General features: G+C 33.6%; 1 long non-coding RNA gene across 1 annotated transcript; it reads left to right on the forward strand.

Annotated features, from left to right (window-relative positions):
* The first annotated feature begins 41 nt into the window (after window positions 1–41).
* LOC138922043 (uncharacterized) lies at window positions 42–16,779 on the forward strand. Its single transcript, XR_011435162.1, has 5 exons — window positions 42–1,286; window positions 2,180–2,281; window positions 2,678–2,866; window positions 14,957–15,120; window positions 16,579–16,779. It is a non-coding gene; the product is annotated as an uncharacterized lncRNA (long non-coding RNA).
* Window positions 16,780–17,958: the final 1,179 nt, after the last annotated feature.

The following is a 17,958-nucleotide window of genomic DNA, read 5'->3' on the forward strand; positions in this document are numbered from 1 at the left end:
GACCATAAAAACCTTGGTGATATAAAAATAACAGTGATCGCTACTTAAATCAATATATAAGTTTTTATGAAGTGATGGAAAATTATTTGGAAAAGTATTTACATTTACTTGATCACCTTTTTGCCTTTGTTTCTGATAAGCTCTAATCTGTTTTGAATGAAGAGCATGCAGCCTATGGCTCACAAGTTATGTCGATTTTTATTTAGTGTTATCACACTTTTGGCATGCTTATGCCTAGGCTTGCCAAAATGCAGTATATTAACGTGTTTTCGCCTCCTTTTTCTAATTAGCAATAACGTGAAAATGTTGTTCAGTGAAAATGAGAGTGCTGCATATTTATTTTTACCTGCTGCTTCATTTCCCTGCTAGAATCTCCTGATTGACCCTCAGAGTTGTTGCATAGGATTTTATGGTCTCTGGTCCTAAATTAAACTTAGATTCATAGAATACTTTGTGTTTTCTATTTAAAGAAGACTTTAAAACCATGTTGTTTGCTTTTTATTTGTGACAGCATTCAAATTTTTGTATTTTTCTGTCTTCTGGGTCAGTGCTGCTTGGTAGAAGAAAGATCTCTGCCCTTTGCTCTAAAGCCAGATTATATTTTCATTTCTTTGGATCAAAATACATCAGGGAACTACTCCCCCTAAGTGAGAAGGGTCTTGAGAGCTAGACTTCAGTTTGTGATGGTTCATAAACTATCTTAGAAATCTCAAGAAGAGCACTCACCATCCACATAAAAACATATTTGGCTCCTAAAATACTTTGAAGTGCTAATAGGAATGAGGATTAAGTTATTTTGAAGGTGTACCATGTACTAGGCTCGGTGAGAGGAGCATCACATTATCTCACTTAATCCTCACACAAATGCTCAAAGGGAATAGGTATTTAACATTCCTATTTTGTAGATGCATAAACTGAGACTCAAGGCAGTTGTATAACTTGCTTGCCTAAATTAAAGTAATGAGAAAAGACCTATTTTTAGAAACCCTGTGTGTGTTTACAATCTCTATTCTTTTACCATGCTGTCTCCATATTTCTGTAAATTTCTTTATTTCCACAAATCATCTCGTCTTAAGTCAGTTAATTGCCGTCTTCTCTTGCTAATCTGCAGACTAAATAATTCAAACTATTTTACTGTGAGTCCTTTACAATGTAGATGCAGATAGTAGAAGAGCCTCGTGCTGCGCATGTGGGAAAAAGTGTGGATTTACCTGTGCTTCCACCTTCTGGAGAGTTAACGAGGTTGGAAATTGACTTGGTGGAAGATGATGTACATTCTTCTGCTGGTATACTCTATATGCGTATAATAATGTTCATGATCTCCTGTGCTTTCTTAAAAATTAAGAAAGTATATTTCTTTTGGCTACAACGATAAGGTCTAATATTTGTCTTATCATCATTTGTTTTATATATCTCACATTATTAGATGGTTAGAAAGATTTTCGCTTTCTCTTTTTGCCAAGGGGCGGTAATCAGAGTTGTGAGTTGTGTTTTATTCTTGCTCTTAATCATAACTTTTAACAATTTCATTTATGTAAAGCACTGATCAGAAATAATGCAAATTGCTCAAAGGTATTTCTATTCATGGATTTCTTATATATAAAATTTTGATCATTCTCACTATGGGAGAAGATAATGACAGATATTATCCAAAATCTGTTGGTATACTCTCTCAATTTGTGTTTATAAAAATAGTAATGCTGTCTTACATTCACATTGCATTTTTCAGTTTACTAAGTGTTTCCTGTGCATTAACTTATCTGATCCTCACGTTTACGTTTTCTTTCTTTTACACATATTTATCTTTTCAATTATATTTTACTCAGAGTATATTTAAAATTAACTTATAATTCCTAAGCACACAATTACCAGTGATGCAGGACAGTGTTTGGCAACATAGTTACTACTAGGGCAGGTTAGTTTATGATTGAAAATTCACCCATTTATCATATTCAGCTGAAGTCAAAATTCAGCAATTCATAATATTCTGCGAGTGCATAATTAAACACTGATTACTGTTCTTAAATAAGAATTGGAGTAAATTTACCTTTGTTATTGTTGTCTAAAGGAATACCTTCTCTTAAGAATGCTCTCAAAGTTCTGTGATATCGAAATTTTAGTTATTATACAACTCTATTATGAGGTGTCATCAAATCCTAACTTTGCTGTTTTTCTCTAGCAAATACTGCTTCAGACAAAAAGCTTCTAATCGTAATTGATACAGATATTCTGATGAATCATCTCAAATTTGCTAAAATTTTGAAGACAACAGAAATCACAGGTATTTATAAAACATTTACTGATTCTGATTTTCTTATTTGAGTTGATATTTTATATTAACAGTGATGTGGGGTTTTTTCCCCACGTATGTTTCCATTTCGGTATGCTATTAAGCACATATGTATTAAGCATAATCAGCTTAAGTAAAAAAAAAAACAACAACAGAGCCTTCACAGGTTAACCCAGCAATCTAAACTTCTCTTGTTTGATATCGAATAGTATTTGTTTTTGTAACATTCTTTTGACACTTACATCTATTTTTAATTTTCATTTTTTATGTATTATCTCTTTGTTTAGGTTGTGAATTCCTTACTTTAAAAAACTTCAAATTCTCCTACAGCAGTTCAATTTAGTAATAAGTACTTGTTGACTTCTAAGAAATCTTTTCATTTTTCAGGCTTTGACAGACTTGTATTAATAATTCCCTGGGTTGTTGTGCAAGAGCTAGATTGTATGACGGCAGGAAAACTGCTAAAACATGCCCAGCACAAAGCCATACCTGCAGTTCATTTCATCAATGACAGTCTCAAAGATCAAGATCGAAAGCTATGGGGTCAGTCAATACAACTCGAATCTCAAAAACTTTGTAAGTATTGTTCTCTCACGGTCCTTCCTGATTAAGATTTGTTTGGGTGCTGACTCGTTGGAGGGAAATGGTGCAGAACTTCTAAGAAACTTATAACAATTGGAATGTGAAATGCAGAACACAGTGATCGTTTGGGGTATTCTATTAGGCTTTGGTTTTGGGGGTCTTTGATTTTTCTTTTTCTTTTTCTCCTAGACCACCTTAGGTTATGTGTGTATTTCACAGATAGTGACAACATAGTTCTAACGTATAGTTGTCTATATTACAGTACTTTGAATTCCTTTTGTAAAGATCATTGTTGAGTGATGAGGCCAGTAAGTGATCTGGGTTTCTAGTCTGTCACTGTATGCAGTTAGTATGATGCAGAAGCAGGCACTGTTTTCCTCTCGTCTGTCAGAATCTATAGTAAGCAGGTGTTCTTATAATAAAGGTCTATAGATTTCCTCCTAATTTTTTTTTTCTGTATTAGTTTCTTTTATGTCATTTTTAAATCACTCTAGTCTTAGAACCAAGTATGTTTTTTATGTTTTATATAACTTTTTAGAAAAAAATCTGTGTGTAGAGCAACACTGTTATATACACGTGTAGAGGATTTATTTCATGCTTCAAAAATTTGTTTCTTCCCAACTCAGAATTATTTGTATATGTAGATTCACATTATTTTAAATATCATGGATTTATGTTATTTACTGTACCCATATTTCACTATAAGACATGAAAGACTTTGTCCAAAACTGAATCTAATCATGATATTAATCCTGAGAAGCCTTTTGGCACAGCTATTTAGTCTTAACTCTTTGAGGAAAAAAGGCTTCCACCATCCATTCATTCATTCCCTTTGCAAATATTTATTAGCTCTTGGTATATCCCAGATACAGTGCTTATGCATTTTGAGAAGTAAGTTCGTATGATGTTTCAGAGCTTTTAAAGGAAAACCATGAGTAAATATGACTTATTAGAATCAATAAAATGTTAAAATATTTAAACACATTGTATTAAATTGGACATCTTAGTCTTTTTTTTACTTTTCTTTATGAAAAATTTCAAATGCAGAAGAGAATAATATAATGAATCCCTATGTACCTATCACTTGTTTTCCACATTTTGCTATTGTTTATTTTCTCATTTTCTTTTCTACTTCTCCCCCAACTCCTGGAACTCCTGCAGTAGTTTGAATCAAACCCCAGATAACATATCATATCATTTTTACCCATAAATACTTTGGTATGTGTTACTAACATATAAGACTTTTTATTTTATTATTATTTTCTTGTTGCTTTTTCTCCCCAAATCCCCCCAGTACATAGTTGTGTATTTTAGTTGTGGGTCCTTCTAGTTGTGGCATGTGGGACGCTCCCTCAACATGGCCTGACCAGTGGCCATGTCCACGCCTAGGATCTGAACCGGTGAAACCCTAGGCCACTGAAGTGGAGCACGCAAACTTAACCACTCAACCATGGGGCCGGCCCCAAGACGTTTTATTTTAAACAGCCACACAGTTAACAAAACTAATCCCTGATCTAAGCTATCATTTTGGTAAAGCCCCAGTCCTTATAAGCGGTGGGAATTTTTCTTACTCTTAATATTTTATTGTTTTTAGTTTGTTGATGCAAAATGCATTTTATTATATAATGATATAGATATTAATGATAATTATAGATAACACTTATATGACCATTATTCTCCAGACCCTTTTCCAAGTGCTTTACAGCTAATATCTCATTCAAACCTTATAGTACTTGTGGAAGATAATTTTATTAGCCCCATTTTTTTTTTTTGAGGAAGACTGGCCCTGAGCTAATAACCTCCAGATCAAAAAGTGGTTGTGAAGATTGGTTAATATGTTACATTATAGTACTTGATTGCTCATGGCCTGCAGTAGGTGATAATTCTCTCATGTCTTCATTATATGAAAAGCTTATGCAGGTTGATTGGAATATGTAAAATTCTCTTCCCCTAAATGGACAAAGATTATTAATAGGTAATTCACAAAAGAAGAAATACAACTAGTCAGCCCATTGTTTGCTGCAAATATGTTCCTGTTTGTTGTTTTTAATATTATTAATTTCCCATGTATAAAAATTTTTATTTTGTAGCTTTCACTTTTTCCTTTTTTTTTTTTTATTGCTTCTAAGTTTAGAAAGTTCCTCCTTCTCAGCAGCTGCTGGGAATACTTACAGTGCTTCAGGGCTTTAGGAATATGAGTTAGTAACTTTCAGGAGAGCAATTTATCAGTGTGGATCAAGAAGCCTAAAGATATAATTCTCTTTCTAGAAATGTATCCTAAAGAAATAGAGATGCTCACAGTGATTTATATAAATAGTGTTCACCACAGCGTTATTTATATAGCAAAAAATTTGAAACAATGTAACAATTGGAGAAGTTATATACGATGCTATAGCCATATGAGGGAATACTATATTTTGAAAAATGTTAATCAAATGTAATATTAAACAAAATACGATTTAAAAGAATATAAAGTACAACTCCAAATTTGTTAGATTATGCATATATACTTAGTGAATGTTGGTTATATTTAGCTGATGAATTATGAGTTATTTTAATTTTCTTTATATTTTCTGAATTTTCCTGATTTTCTATAGTTATTTTATTTTTATAATAAGGTAAAAATAATTAAAGGCAAAAATAAAGTTATATGCCACCTCCCCTACCAGACGTTTGTTCCATCATTTTTATGTTTTCTTTTATTATATTTTTTGTTGATTCATTTATTTGCCAAATATTTGTGCCAATGCTGTTGTAAGTGTTGGGGCTGCAGCAGTGAATGAAACACACACAGCCTGCTGCTGAGAGGCTTAAATTCTATTTAGTATTAAAAATCATATTAACTGTAGTTTATACAGAATTTGTTTTGGTGTTGTATGTCAGTATAGGTCATTGCTGTTGAGGTGCCATTTAAGCTGACTCTTAGTAAGTATATATAACTTAAAAAGCACATGCTGTTGCCATATGTTGGGCCAAGTGCTTCATATCAATTTCCTCCTTTAAACCTCCTGGTTAAGCAGTTTGCCCAAGGTTATACGTCTGGTAAGTGAGAAAGCAGGGATTCAAACCCAGATTCGTCTGTTTCCAGAGACTTTGTTTTGTTCACTTTTGAATAGTACCTGAGCAGATGCTCAAAAATATTTGTTCAATAAATACTTCATGACTATTCTTGCAGTTTTAAGTGTCTTTTCCAACCCCATGTATCCTAAAAACGTCTTTTAAGTTGAGATAGCTTTAAGCATGATGTAATCGCCTAATTTACTTATAATCTCTAAGTGACTGAACTGAGACTAGAATTCATAGCATTTGGTTTCTAGTATGGCACTTAACTTGCTGATTATGTTTCTTTCCTTTGTGTTCCTGAATAGGCATATCTTATTCCATTTTAGCAGTAAACTAACCACTTTGTTAAACCCATGACTATATGCTACTGAATTCTAGATCTAGAATTTTCATGGCATTATTTTACTGTGTCTTACCTTCCTCTTTTTATTTAAAAAGTTTTCTTTCTTTTAGATGTTTTTGATTTGTAAATACAGCCTAGATTGTTCATATAGTATCTGGATTTTTTTTTCCTTTTTCTCCCCAAAGCCCCCTGGCACATAGTTGCACATTCTTCGTTGTGGGTCGTTCTGGTTGTGGCATGTGGGACGCTGCCTCAGCGTGGCTTGATGAGCAGTGCCATGTCCGCGCCCAGGATTCGAACCAACGAAACACTGGGCCACCTGCAGCGGAGCACGCGAACTTAACCACTCGGCCACGGGGCCAGCCCCAGTATCTGGAATTTTAGTGTGCTGATTGATTGTTGCTTTTGTTAAATTTGCAGATGGATTGAGTGACGAGAACAATGATGATTGAGTATTAAAATGCTGTCTTCAGTACCAGGAATTATTCCCTTGTTCTCTTGTTATTCTGTGCATGTGAGTTTCATAGTCATTTTACTCTTTTGTTTTAATAGCAACTTATCCCAAAGAATTTTTAAAAATCATACTGTATCCACCATACCAAGGATCTGAAACATGCATAATTTTCTAAATCTGCCGGTAAGCATATTCAGTTATATCTCACATTCTTATAATGTGTAAGCTATAGAAGAATGAGATTTGAATCTCATGAAATTTCATTTCAATTTAATTTGTATGATATTTAGAAGACTTTTGAAAAAGCAGGGGAAAGTCAATTTAATATCCCAGTAAAGTAGTTCAGAAATAAAAATCTGACATTTTTTGGTCATGAGGCAAGAAGTTTATTTAATCGACTAATTAGTTTGTTGGGGAGGGTAGGTTATGTAACACTTATGTCCTGGGTGCCTGTTATGGGGTTGGAGTTGGAGTCCTGGGTCTGCCACTTATCAGCTTTGTGACCTTGGAAAGTTGCTTCACTTAGTTTTCTTACGTGTAAAATATAGGGAGAATAATAATACTTGCCTCGTGAGGTTATTGTGAGTATTTAGAGAAAAAAAAATATATATATATAAAGGACTTAAAGTTGTGCCTAGTACATCAGATGCTCTCTATAAGAGTTTTTCGTCCTCCTTCCTTCCTCCTCCTTCCTTTCTTCCGTTCCCAAGTGATATTTTCATAACTTAATTCTAAGGTAAAACTAACAATGTAAAGCAAAATTGTATTCATCATATGTGAGAAAAAGCTCTGAAGGAACCAAGCAGAGCAATTTTAATTTGCAGCTTTAGTCTGAATTTTATTCACTGCAAAATGGGAGTTTTACAATTTCATGATTGTGCCTGAATTCTCTGTGAAATGGAGTGATTATAGAAATGAAGAGCCCTAAGATTTTTCTTGTAAGGGGGCTTGGTCAGTTATCATTTTAGCTGTCTTCAAAGATGTTATTCATTTTGGCATTAAATGAAATATTAGAGATTTCTATCTCTAGGTTTTAAATTTTTTTTGATGAAGGACATAATATATCGTTTTGGAGTTTGTTCAAGGCTGAAATAGAACTAGTAATATGTTGATCAGTTTGAATTTGAGATAAGCTAGATTTGAGAGATAATTGTTATGTAATTTTTTTAAAGTTCAACTTAGAATGAAAATTAAATTGAAGAGACTTTATCAACTCTCCATTATTTCTGCAATCAGTGTTTTGGGATTAACAGATGTAACATTTTGTAGTGAAATGAACATTTGTAATCAAACCTTACTTTTAAAAAAAAATTATTTTATTGAGGTCATATTGGCTTATAATATTGTGCAAATTTCAGATGTAGTTTATTATGTGGGGCCAGCCCAGAGGTGTAGTGGTTAAGTTTGTGTGCTCTGTGGCCTGGGTTTCATAGGTTTGGATCCCAGGTGTGGACCTACACACCACTGTAGCAGCCTCCCATGTACAAAATAGAGGAAGATTGACACAGATATTAGATCAGGGGCAATCTTTCTCTCACACACACACACACAAATACATTATTATATATCAGTTTCTATATAGACTGCATCATGTATACCACCAATAGTCTAGTTTTTATCTGTCACCACACATATGTGTCCATTTACCCCTTTCACCCTCCCCGAATCCCCTTCTCTGGTAACCTCCAATCTGTTATCCTTATCCATGCGTCACACCTTACTTTTCATTCTGGCGTTAGCATGCTCCACATGAGCCTGTTTTTATTTTTATTTTTTCCTATAAAGGGTGATAGTCATGCCTACTGTGTAAGTCACACCTCCTTATTATAAGGATACATTTATATTGCTTAAATGGATGATGAAGATGATAATTAATATTAATTGATAATGATAGTAAAGGAGAACCCTTCTATCATACTATATACTATACCTCATTCTAAGTGCTCTACTTACATTTACAATCCTAAATATGGGCCAGCAACCCCTTGTTAGTAACTTCAGTCCATATCTCTCTTCTAAACTCTAGACTAGTACATTCATCTACTTATTTGATATCTCTACTTGGATGTCTCACAGACATCTGGGACGTACTGTCTCCAGAAACGAACTCCTGATCTTTCCTTCTAAACTGTTTCCATCTGAACAAAAAGTCCCACCTTCCACCCATTTGCTAAAGCCAGAAAACTCGGAGTCATTTTTGATACCTGGCTTCCCCTCATAATCTATATCCAGTCAATTCGCGAGTCTTGTATGGTCTTTTCTTTATCTCCCCTGCCACCATCCTATGTCAAGCCATGTTATTTTTCCTCTTTTCTTCCTTTTCTACTCTAAGATTAATTATGCTCTCTACTTCTACACTAGCTCTCCTTCATTTACTCTTCAAAAAGTAATAATGGTATTTTTAAATTTTTAATTTAAAAAATTTCATTATGGAGAATTTCAACATATTCAAAATGAAAGAGAGCTGATAAACTCCAAAGTACCCAGCTGCAACAATTACCGTAATTCTGCCGTCTTCTATCTATATTTCCATCCACTCTCTGTTCCCCATATGGTTATCTTCATACAGTTCTTTTTTTTTTTTGAGGAAGAACATACAATATTAAAATGCACAAATCTTAACTCTACAATGTTGACAGTGGGTACACTGGTGTAGCCTGCATCCTCCTTGATATATAGAACACTTCCATTGCCCCTTTGTGCTCTTTTTCTGGTTTCTAAAGGTGGAAGCTTAAGTCATTTATTTGAGACTGCTGTAGATTTCTTTTTAAGCACTGCTTTAGCTGCATCCCACAAATTTTGATATGTTGTTTGTTTATTTTTATTCAATTCAATATCCTTTATAACTTCCCTTATGATTTCCTTTTTGACCCATAGGTCATTTAGATGTTTGCTGCTTAATTCCAAATATTTGCAATTTTTCCAGTTATCTTTTTGTTATTTATCTGTACTTTAATTCTGCTATGGCTTGAAAACATAATTTATAGGATTTCTATTCTTTTAAATTTGTTAAAGTTTGTTTTATGGCCAAGAATATGGTCTACGTTGGTGAATGTTTTATGTGCACTTAAAAAGAATGTATATTCTGCTCTTGTGGGTGGAGTATTCTATAAACTTCCATTAGGTCAAGTTGGTTGATAGTGTTGTTTGGGTCTTCTATAACTTTTCTGATTATCTGTCTACTTATTCTACGATTACTGAGAGAAGAGTATGGAAATCTCCAACTATAATTGTGGATTTGTTTACTTCTCTTTTCAGTTCTATTTGTTTTACTTCATATATTATGAAACTCTGTAGTAAGATGGATACAAATTTAGGATTATTTAGGATTCTCTTCTTGGAGAATTTACCCCTTTCTCATTATATAATATCTCTCTTTGTTTCTGACAATATTCCTGGTTCTGAAGTCTCCTTTGTTTAGTGTTAAGATCACTATTCCAGTTTTGTTTTGGTTAGTATTTATGTGGTATATCTTTTTCCATCTATTTACATCTATTTACTATCTGAGTCTTTAGTTTTTTTGAGGATGGCATAGAGTTGGTACTTTGTCCAAGCTGACAATTTTTGTCTTTTAATTGATGAGTTTATATCATTGATTTATTTGGTTGGATCAAAATCTACCATTTTGCTAATTATTTTCTATTTGTTTCATCTGCTCTTTTCTTCTCTTTTTCTTTCTTAGGTTATTTTTTATGGTGCCATTTTATCTCCATTATTGATTTATTTATACCTTTTTGAAAAAACTTTTTAATGGTTTCCCTAGTGTTTACAATATACGTCTTTATTTGATCCAAGCCTACTTTCAAATAATATTATATTGCTTCACATGAGGTGTAAGGATCTTATAACAGTATATTCCCAATTTCTTTCTCTCATGCTTTGTGATGTCATTGTCATATATTTTACCTTTATGAAATAATAAACACATAGTACTTTGCTACTATTTTTGCTTCAGTCATTTACTGTTTAAAGCATTTAAAAATAAAAAAATGAATATTTTAATCTTTCATTCCATTTTTAGCACTTTTCATTGCTTTTTATAGATTCAGGTTTTTGTCTGGTATCATATTCTTTCTGCCTAAACAACTTTCTTTGACATGTGTAAGTTTGTTGGCAATGAATTTTCTAGTTTTGTTTGCCTGATAATGTCATTATTTATTATTTATTTTTGAAAGGTATTTTTGCTGGATATGCAATTCTGGGTTGACTTTTTTTTCTTCTGGTATTTCAAAGATGTCACTCCATTTTCTTCTAGCTTGTGTGGTTTCTGATGAGAAGTCTGCTATAATTGTTTTGATTCCTCTTTATATAATGTGTCTTTTTTCCCTCTCATTGTTTTCAGGATTTTTTTCTTTGTCTTTTGCTTTTTTAGCAGTTTGTTTTAGCAGTTTTTAGCAGATGTGCCCAGGTGTGTGTTTGTGTATGTGGGGGCAGGGTAGAGAAGAGGGAAGTTATGCTGTTTGATGTTCTCTGAGCTTCTTGGATCTGTAGTTTGGTGCCTGTCTTTAGTTTTGAAAAATTCTTAGTCGTTATTTCTTCAGATATTTCTTCTGCTCCATTCCCTCTTTTGTCCTCTGTTATTACAGAATTACATTGTAGTAGCCAGCCTCCAAGATCACCCCAATGATCTCTGCCTCTTAGTATTAAAGCCTATGTGTAGTCCCCTCCTCCACCATACCAGGCTCAGTTGACTGCATAATAAAGAGCAGGCATCAGAACTGATAATGTTACTTCTGCGATTAGGTTATAAAAGACTGGGACTTCCTTCTTGGTCACTCTCTTTCTTCCTCTCTCTCTTGGATCACTTCTTCTGGGGAAGCAGGCTGCCATGATGTGAGCAGCCCTCTGGAGAGGCCCACATAGTGAGAAACTGAAGCCTCCAGCCAAGAACCAGTGAGGGCCTGAGGCCTGCCAACAGCCACATGAATGAGTGCCAACTAACCTTGAAATGGCTGCAACCCTAGGCAATACCATGCTCCTGCCTTGTGAGAGAACTTGAGCCAGAACCATCCAGTCAGCTTGCTCCTAGATTCCTGACTCTTAGGAGCTGTGAGAGAATAAATGCTTGTTTTAAGTTGCTAAGTTTTGGGATAACTTGTTACACAGCAGTAGATAACTAATACATGTGTGTATGTTAGACTGTTTGATGTTGTCCCACAGCTCTGGGTTTTTTTTTAACCTTTTAGTCTCTTTTTGTTTCAGTTTGGGTAATTCCTGTTGACTTGTCTTCAAATTTGTTTTTCTTTCCTCACGTATTTCAAGTCTGCTGAGGAGCCTGTCAAAGGCATTCTTCATTTCTGATAACTGCTTTTTTTTTAATTGCTAGCCACTTCCATTTGATTCTTATAATTTTCATCTGTGCGGAAACTGCCCATTTGATTTTGCATGCTATTTCCCTTTTCCATTAACTTTTCCATATCCTTTAGCATATTAATCAAAATTATTTTAAATTCCCAATCAGATACCTTCAACATCTGTGTCATATCAGAATCTGGTTCTGTTGATTGCTTCATCTCTTGGCAGTGTGTTGTTTTTTCTAGGCAGAATTTATGTGCAGCTTTTAGGGCTCACCTACTCTGTGGTTTCCTCCCTTCTTCAGTTTCGCCTTTAACTTTCTATCTGCCCTGGCCAGTCCTGAACATTGTCTTCTGACATTTCAAGCCACTAAGACTGTGGCTTTCTGTCATAAGCCGTTGATGAATTGGGGAATGCCCTCAGGCGAAAAGATAGAAACTTCTTGTTTTCACCAGTGTAGTGTCTGTCTTGAGGGTAGACCCTCTTCTAGCTTCTGCCTACATTTTAGTGCTCTCGAGAGCCTTCAGATAGTTTTCTGTTGTTGTTCAGATTTTCTAATTCTCATCTGTGGGAAAGTTAGTCTGATCAAGCTGTTCTGCCATTAACAAAAGCCGGAAGCCTGCTGGACTCCAGAATAACAATTTAACAGACACAGATGTGATCATGTCACTTCCCCATTGAAGCCCTTAAAAATGTCTTTGCATTTGTTAAGGTCCTTGCCTTTCTCTCTAGCCACGTAAATTGGTCTCCTGCACTATGCTCTAATTATACCGACTTCTTTCTGCAAATAGCAAATTTACACCATTTGTCTTATGCTCCCTCAGACTAAATTTGTAATTGCCTGCCCTGTGTAAATTATTTCTCTTACTGTGGCTCTCTATTTATTTCTTTTTGGATGATCGTATTCTTGTGTTCAAATCTGGCTTCCACGTACCAGGTATAACTTTGGACAAGTTACTTAAACTTTTTACACCTCAGGTTCTCATCTGTGAAATGGCGATAAGATTAGTACCACTCCCACCTAGGAGGTTTGTTGTGAGAATTAAATGGATTGATATGTGTAAAGTGCTTAGAACAGTGCCTGGTACCAGGAAAACTTTTGATATATAATAATTATTATTATCCTCAAAAACTCATATGATGTGCCTCTGCTATGTGTTAATTCCTTTATCTTTTCTGTTAAAAAAATTGCTATCCTTTGTTAATATGTATGCTGAGAATCACCAACCTCTGATTAGATCCCATGTATTTTGAGTTGCTGTGTGATTTATCTTACAAAAAATAAAATATTTTTTACTCCTAACCTCAACCTTAGGTATGATAGAAATTTAAGAAACAAAGGCCTAATAAGTGGTGTGAAGTCACTCAGTAAAGAATAATTGAGTGCAGAGTTGTTAAACTTATCTCTGAACACAGATGTATGTCATCAGCCCTGTATATCTAAGCAACAATTGAAAGCAGGTAGTATTCTTACTACAAATAATTAGAAATATATCTTATTTTATATACTAAGATTATTGATAACAATTGGAATTAATAGTAAATTTTCATCTTGTACATTTAAAATAACATTGTTTGGAATATTTGCTGGCACATAAATGGTAGAAATAAATGAATGCTATAATGGTAATCCAAAAGAAAACATAATTAACATTATTGCCTTCTACATACACTTTTACAAATTAATTTGAATTTTTGTCTGCACACTCACATTTTTACATATTTATAATCACTGTATGCATGCTATTTTGTACCTTGAAGAGTATGGATTTTAAATTAATAGTAGCTACAGGAAATATTCATTTGAGGTGGAGAGAATTTTTTTGTTTCTTTCTACAATTAGCCTTATATTCATAACCTTCTATTAATACAGTAAAAACTCAGTAATAGAGAAACTTGAGGGACTCTAGTAATAATTATTTTTTAATTTTAAACTAATACTTAAAAAAGCTAAAGGCCATACTGTTGTTTAATCTCTTTTTCTTGACCAGAATAATCTGTTCTATAGCTTGTTATTTGATGGTATATTATATTAAATCTGACATAATTTAAAAATACATCCCACCTTTTTCCTCTGTGGGGAGTGTAATTATTGAAATCTCTAATATTGTATGTACCTTTTACATATAATTATAGAAAAATTCATATGTACACATGCTACTTTTTTGACCTTTTTGGTAATAAAATTTCTTTTGTCATAAAATTCAAAATGGCATTTATTAGAGGTAACAGGATATTCCAGTGTATGGTTTTTCAGGGGTCACATACTTTCAGTTTGCCCATTATATGACTGTCATTTTTAATCCTTAGTTTGTATGTCTAGAGATAAACCACTTAATATTTTGAATTTTCCAATAAAGAAATTGCAGTTCTTTTCAGGTATCAAAATAGTAATGTTAATGAAATGATATTAATTAAAATAATAAAAGCTCATTTTAAAAGGAGAGGGTGTAAAGGCAGTTAAGCTGGAGATTTTGGTGCTTTCATAACATATTTCATCCTTCTTGATGTGAGCAGCAATTGGAAAAATATACTATTTTTGGAAGCAAAACATTTTGATCCATAGTTCTTGGTTTTCTATTATAAATATATGTAAAGCATTTTTTGAATTTTTCCTTTTGTGGAAAATAAAAATAAAATTGTAGTTAAAATATCACACTCATTTCTTAAATTTCTATTTTAGTAAAAATATTTAGTTGCCTTTTGTCAAAAAGATAAAGCATTGGCTAACATAGTATATTTATCTTGCATCTAAAACAAGTATACTAGAGATACATGTTTCTAAAGAAAGTATTGGTTTGTTTTCCAAGTAATTCAAATACTAATTATATACATAAAGTATTTATTAATTATGGCTTAATACTAACTGTATATGTGAAATGTTTACTATTCGTGTCCTAAATAAAGCCTGTAACTGGTTTTTTTAAAGAAGCAGCACCTTTGGAAGAGAGCTATGAGGAAGAATCTACAAATTCTGGACTACTCATTCTACTTGAAAGCATCATATCTGACCTTGAAAAATCTCTTGGAACAACTTTATCTTCAATATTAGAAACAGAAATGAAAATTGCTTTTGGAAACCTTTGGATGGAGGTGATTATTTCAACCCTAATAGATGAAAATTTCTCTTTTATTGCTAAAGATTTGTTACCTTACTTTAAGAAATATTTCTTGTATAAAATGTGTAAGCTTCATTGTACTAATCTATATAATATTATGGTTTTTTTTTGAAGTTTTTGAAAATACTTTTTGAAAATTAATTGATGGACATTTCCTAAAGACCAGGACTATATTTTATTCATTTTTTCAGTGAACAAATATTTATTGTGAATCTACTAGTGTCAAACACCTTGCCTCATGGAGCTGAAGTTGAATTCAGAAAAATTTCTCTCATATGTGAGTCAAAATGTCTTGTATAGGGAATTCCCCTAGCAATATGTATTCAAAGAAGTATATATTTTGGCTTATGTCATGTAAATATGAGAATCAGAGTATAAATTTGATCTTATTAGCAAGATATCTTGAATTTTCTTTAGACTCACATCTTTTCTGCAATCAGTAAAACACAGCATTTGGCAATAGTGGCCTTTTTAGTTTAGTTTAAGGTTTGTTTGCTGTTGACATTTATAGCTGGGAGAAACATTATTCCCCATCAACTATAGACTGTATCTATTCCAGATGTTCACGGAGATGCTAATGTTTGCCAATATGATGTGTTTGCTGCTTGGTTATTATCAAGTGTTGAACCAAGATGAAGAATGATCAGATGCTTCTAGGAGGGTTGACATAAATTAGATATTTCCTAATAGAGTCTAGGAAAATCATTGCATGTGAATGCTTCCAAAAAGGCCATGCTGACGTCTTGAGGTACTAAGTGATCAATCTTTTTTTTTTTTGAAAGATTTTATTTTTTTCCTTTTTCTCCCCAAAGTCCCCCAGTACATAGTTGTATATTCTTAGTTTTGGGTCCTTCTAGTTGTGGCACGTGGGATTCCGCCTCAGCGTGGCTTGATGAGCAGTGCCATGTCCGCACCCAGGATTCGAACTCATGAAACACTGGGCCGCCTGCAGTGGAGCGGGAGAACTTAACCACTTGGCCACGGGGCCAGCCCCTCAGTCTCTTTTTATACATGTCTTTGCAAGAGTGTAGCAAGTGTCGAGCATAGTTGACAACTTTTTCTATATAGATTTTTTCCAATTATATGAAATAACTAGACTGATTTCCTCAAAGAAATGACTGTGTTGAAAAGTAGATTGATGCCCTTTGCTGGTTAAAACTATGCTTTTTCCAATTAGAACTGTGCTTGCTTTTCACACATATAGTTTCTGAAACTATAAGGACTAATACAAATATGAATTTTACAAAAGCAATTTGCAATGGAATTAGCCTTTAAGATTATGATTGGCTTTAATAAAACATCTTTTTAGTTTAAAAAGAATTTAACTATATTTTGCCCAAAAATGTATGTAGGAATTCCTGAATAGGTACTTTTTAATAATAGGAATAATAAATAAATCAATAGATGCTATTTTTTTCTAAATACTTTTTAGATGCTGTACTTGAAACCACCATGGACTCTAATACATTTGTTACAGTGCTTTAGAAAACATTGGTTGGCTATATTTGGATTAGTTATGGAAAAGAACTTGCTTTTAACCATTGAGAGCCTATATGAAAATCTCTACAAAGGTATGAATCTTTTATTTTGTATTTAGCAGTGTTGTGTTAAAGTGAGACTAGGAGATATATTCCATGGGATGTGAAGATGAATTAATAAAAAATTTGTCATTTACTTCTTAATTATTCATTTTTAATTCTAATTTCAAATAGGAATTTGTGACAGCTGGTTGAACAGAGCTTATGACTCTTAATGGTATCATTGTTGATGTTACTGGATGTTGTGAATATATAATTTTTAATAATGTTTAAAACTTTTTAAACCATATTTTACAGTTTATTCAGATATACAAATAGAATTATTTAGATTTTTTTTAATTTCTCATTAGGTTTAACATGCAAACTCTGACCACATTTCATGTACTAATTTTAAAAATAATGTATCAAGGTTTCTATCTAAGCTGTAGGGATAAGGAATAGGAAAGCTTTGGCTGTGGTGCGTAGTGAATTTTAGAACCACCAAAGACTATATTCCAGCACTTAGTTGGTGGCTTTTAAAGTACGTGGTACAGAACCTCTTGCAGCACCTCTGGAGTTGCCACAGACTGGAGGAGGAAAGGTTGGTGAATGGGGAGCCTGGTAAGTGGCCTCTGGCCCTCAACTCCGACTTTAGTCATGCAGCTTCCTTTTATCTGTTTATATTTGGAAATTCCATGTAAGATTTGAAAAAGAAAGTTTCTCTGCTAAGAAGAAAAAGATGTGAAAAGCACTGATCTAATGTTATTAAAGCCCATTGTTGTATGATGAAGAAAACTAGCCCTGAGAGGGTAAGTGATTTATCCAGAGTCAAACAGGTATGTATTGCTGTACCTTTAAAAAGCAAAGTGTAGGGGCCAGCCCCGTGGCGTGGCGCAGTGGTTAAGTTCACAAGTTCCACTTTGGCCACCCGGGCTTTGCCAGTTCAGATTCCAGGTGCCGGTTCGGATCCCGGGTACAGACATGGCACCGCTTGGCAAGCCATGCTGTGGCAGGCATCCCACATGTAAAGTGGAGGAAGATGGACACGGATCTTAGCTCAGGGCCAGTCTTCCTCAGCAAAAAGAGGAGGATTGGCAGCAGATGTTAGCTCAGGGCTAATCTTCCTCAAAAAACAAACAAATAAAAAGCAAAGTGTAACCATTACTAGGATGTTCAGTTCTTGATTTTTTTGAACTCCTAACATGAAGTGATCTATTTATTCTATGTATTACTTTATTTATTACTTATATCCTGTCAACTTTTAAAAAGTAACTGTGAGTATGAGGGCTATTAAA

This window comes from Equus caballus, unplaced genomic scaffold, assembly GCF_041296265.1.
Source record: "Equus caballus isolate H_3958 breed thoroughbred unplaced genomic scaffold, TB-T2T haplotype1-0000340, whole genome shotgun sequence".
NCBI classification, from domain to species: Eukaryota; Metazoa; Chordata; class Mammalia; order Perissodactyla; family Equidae; genus Equus; species Equus caballus.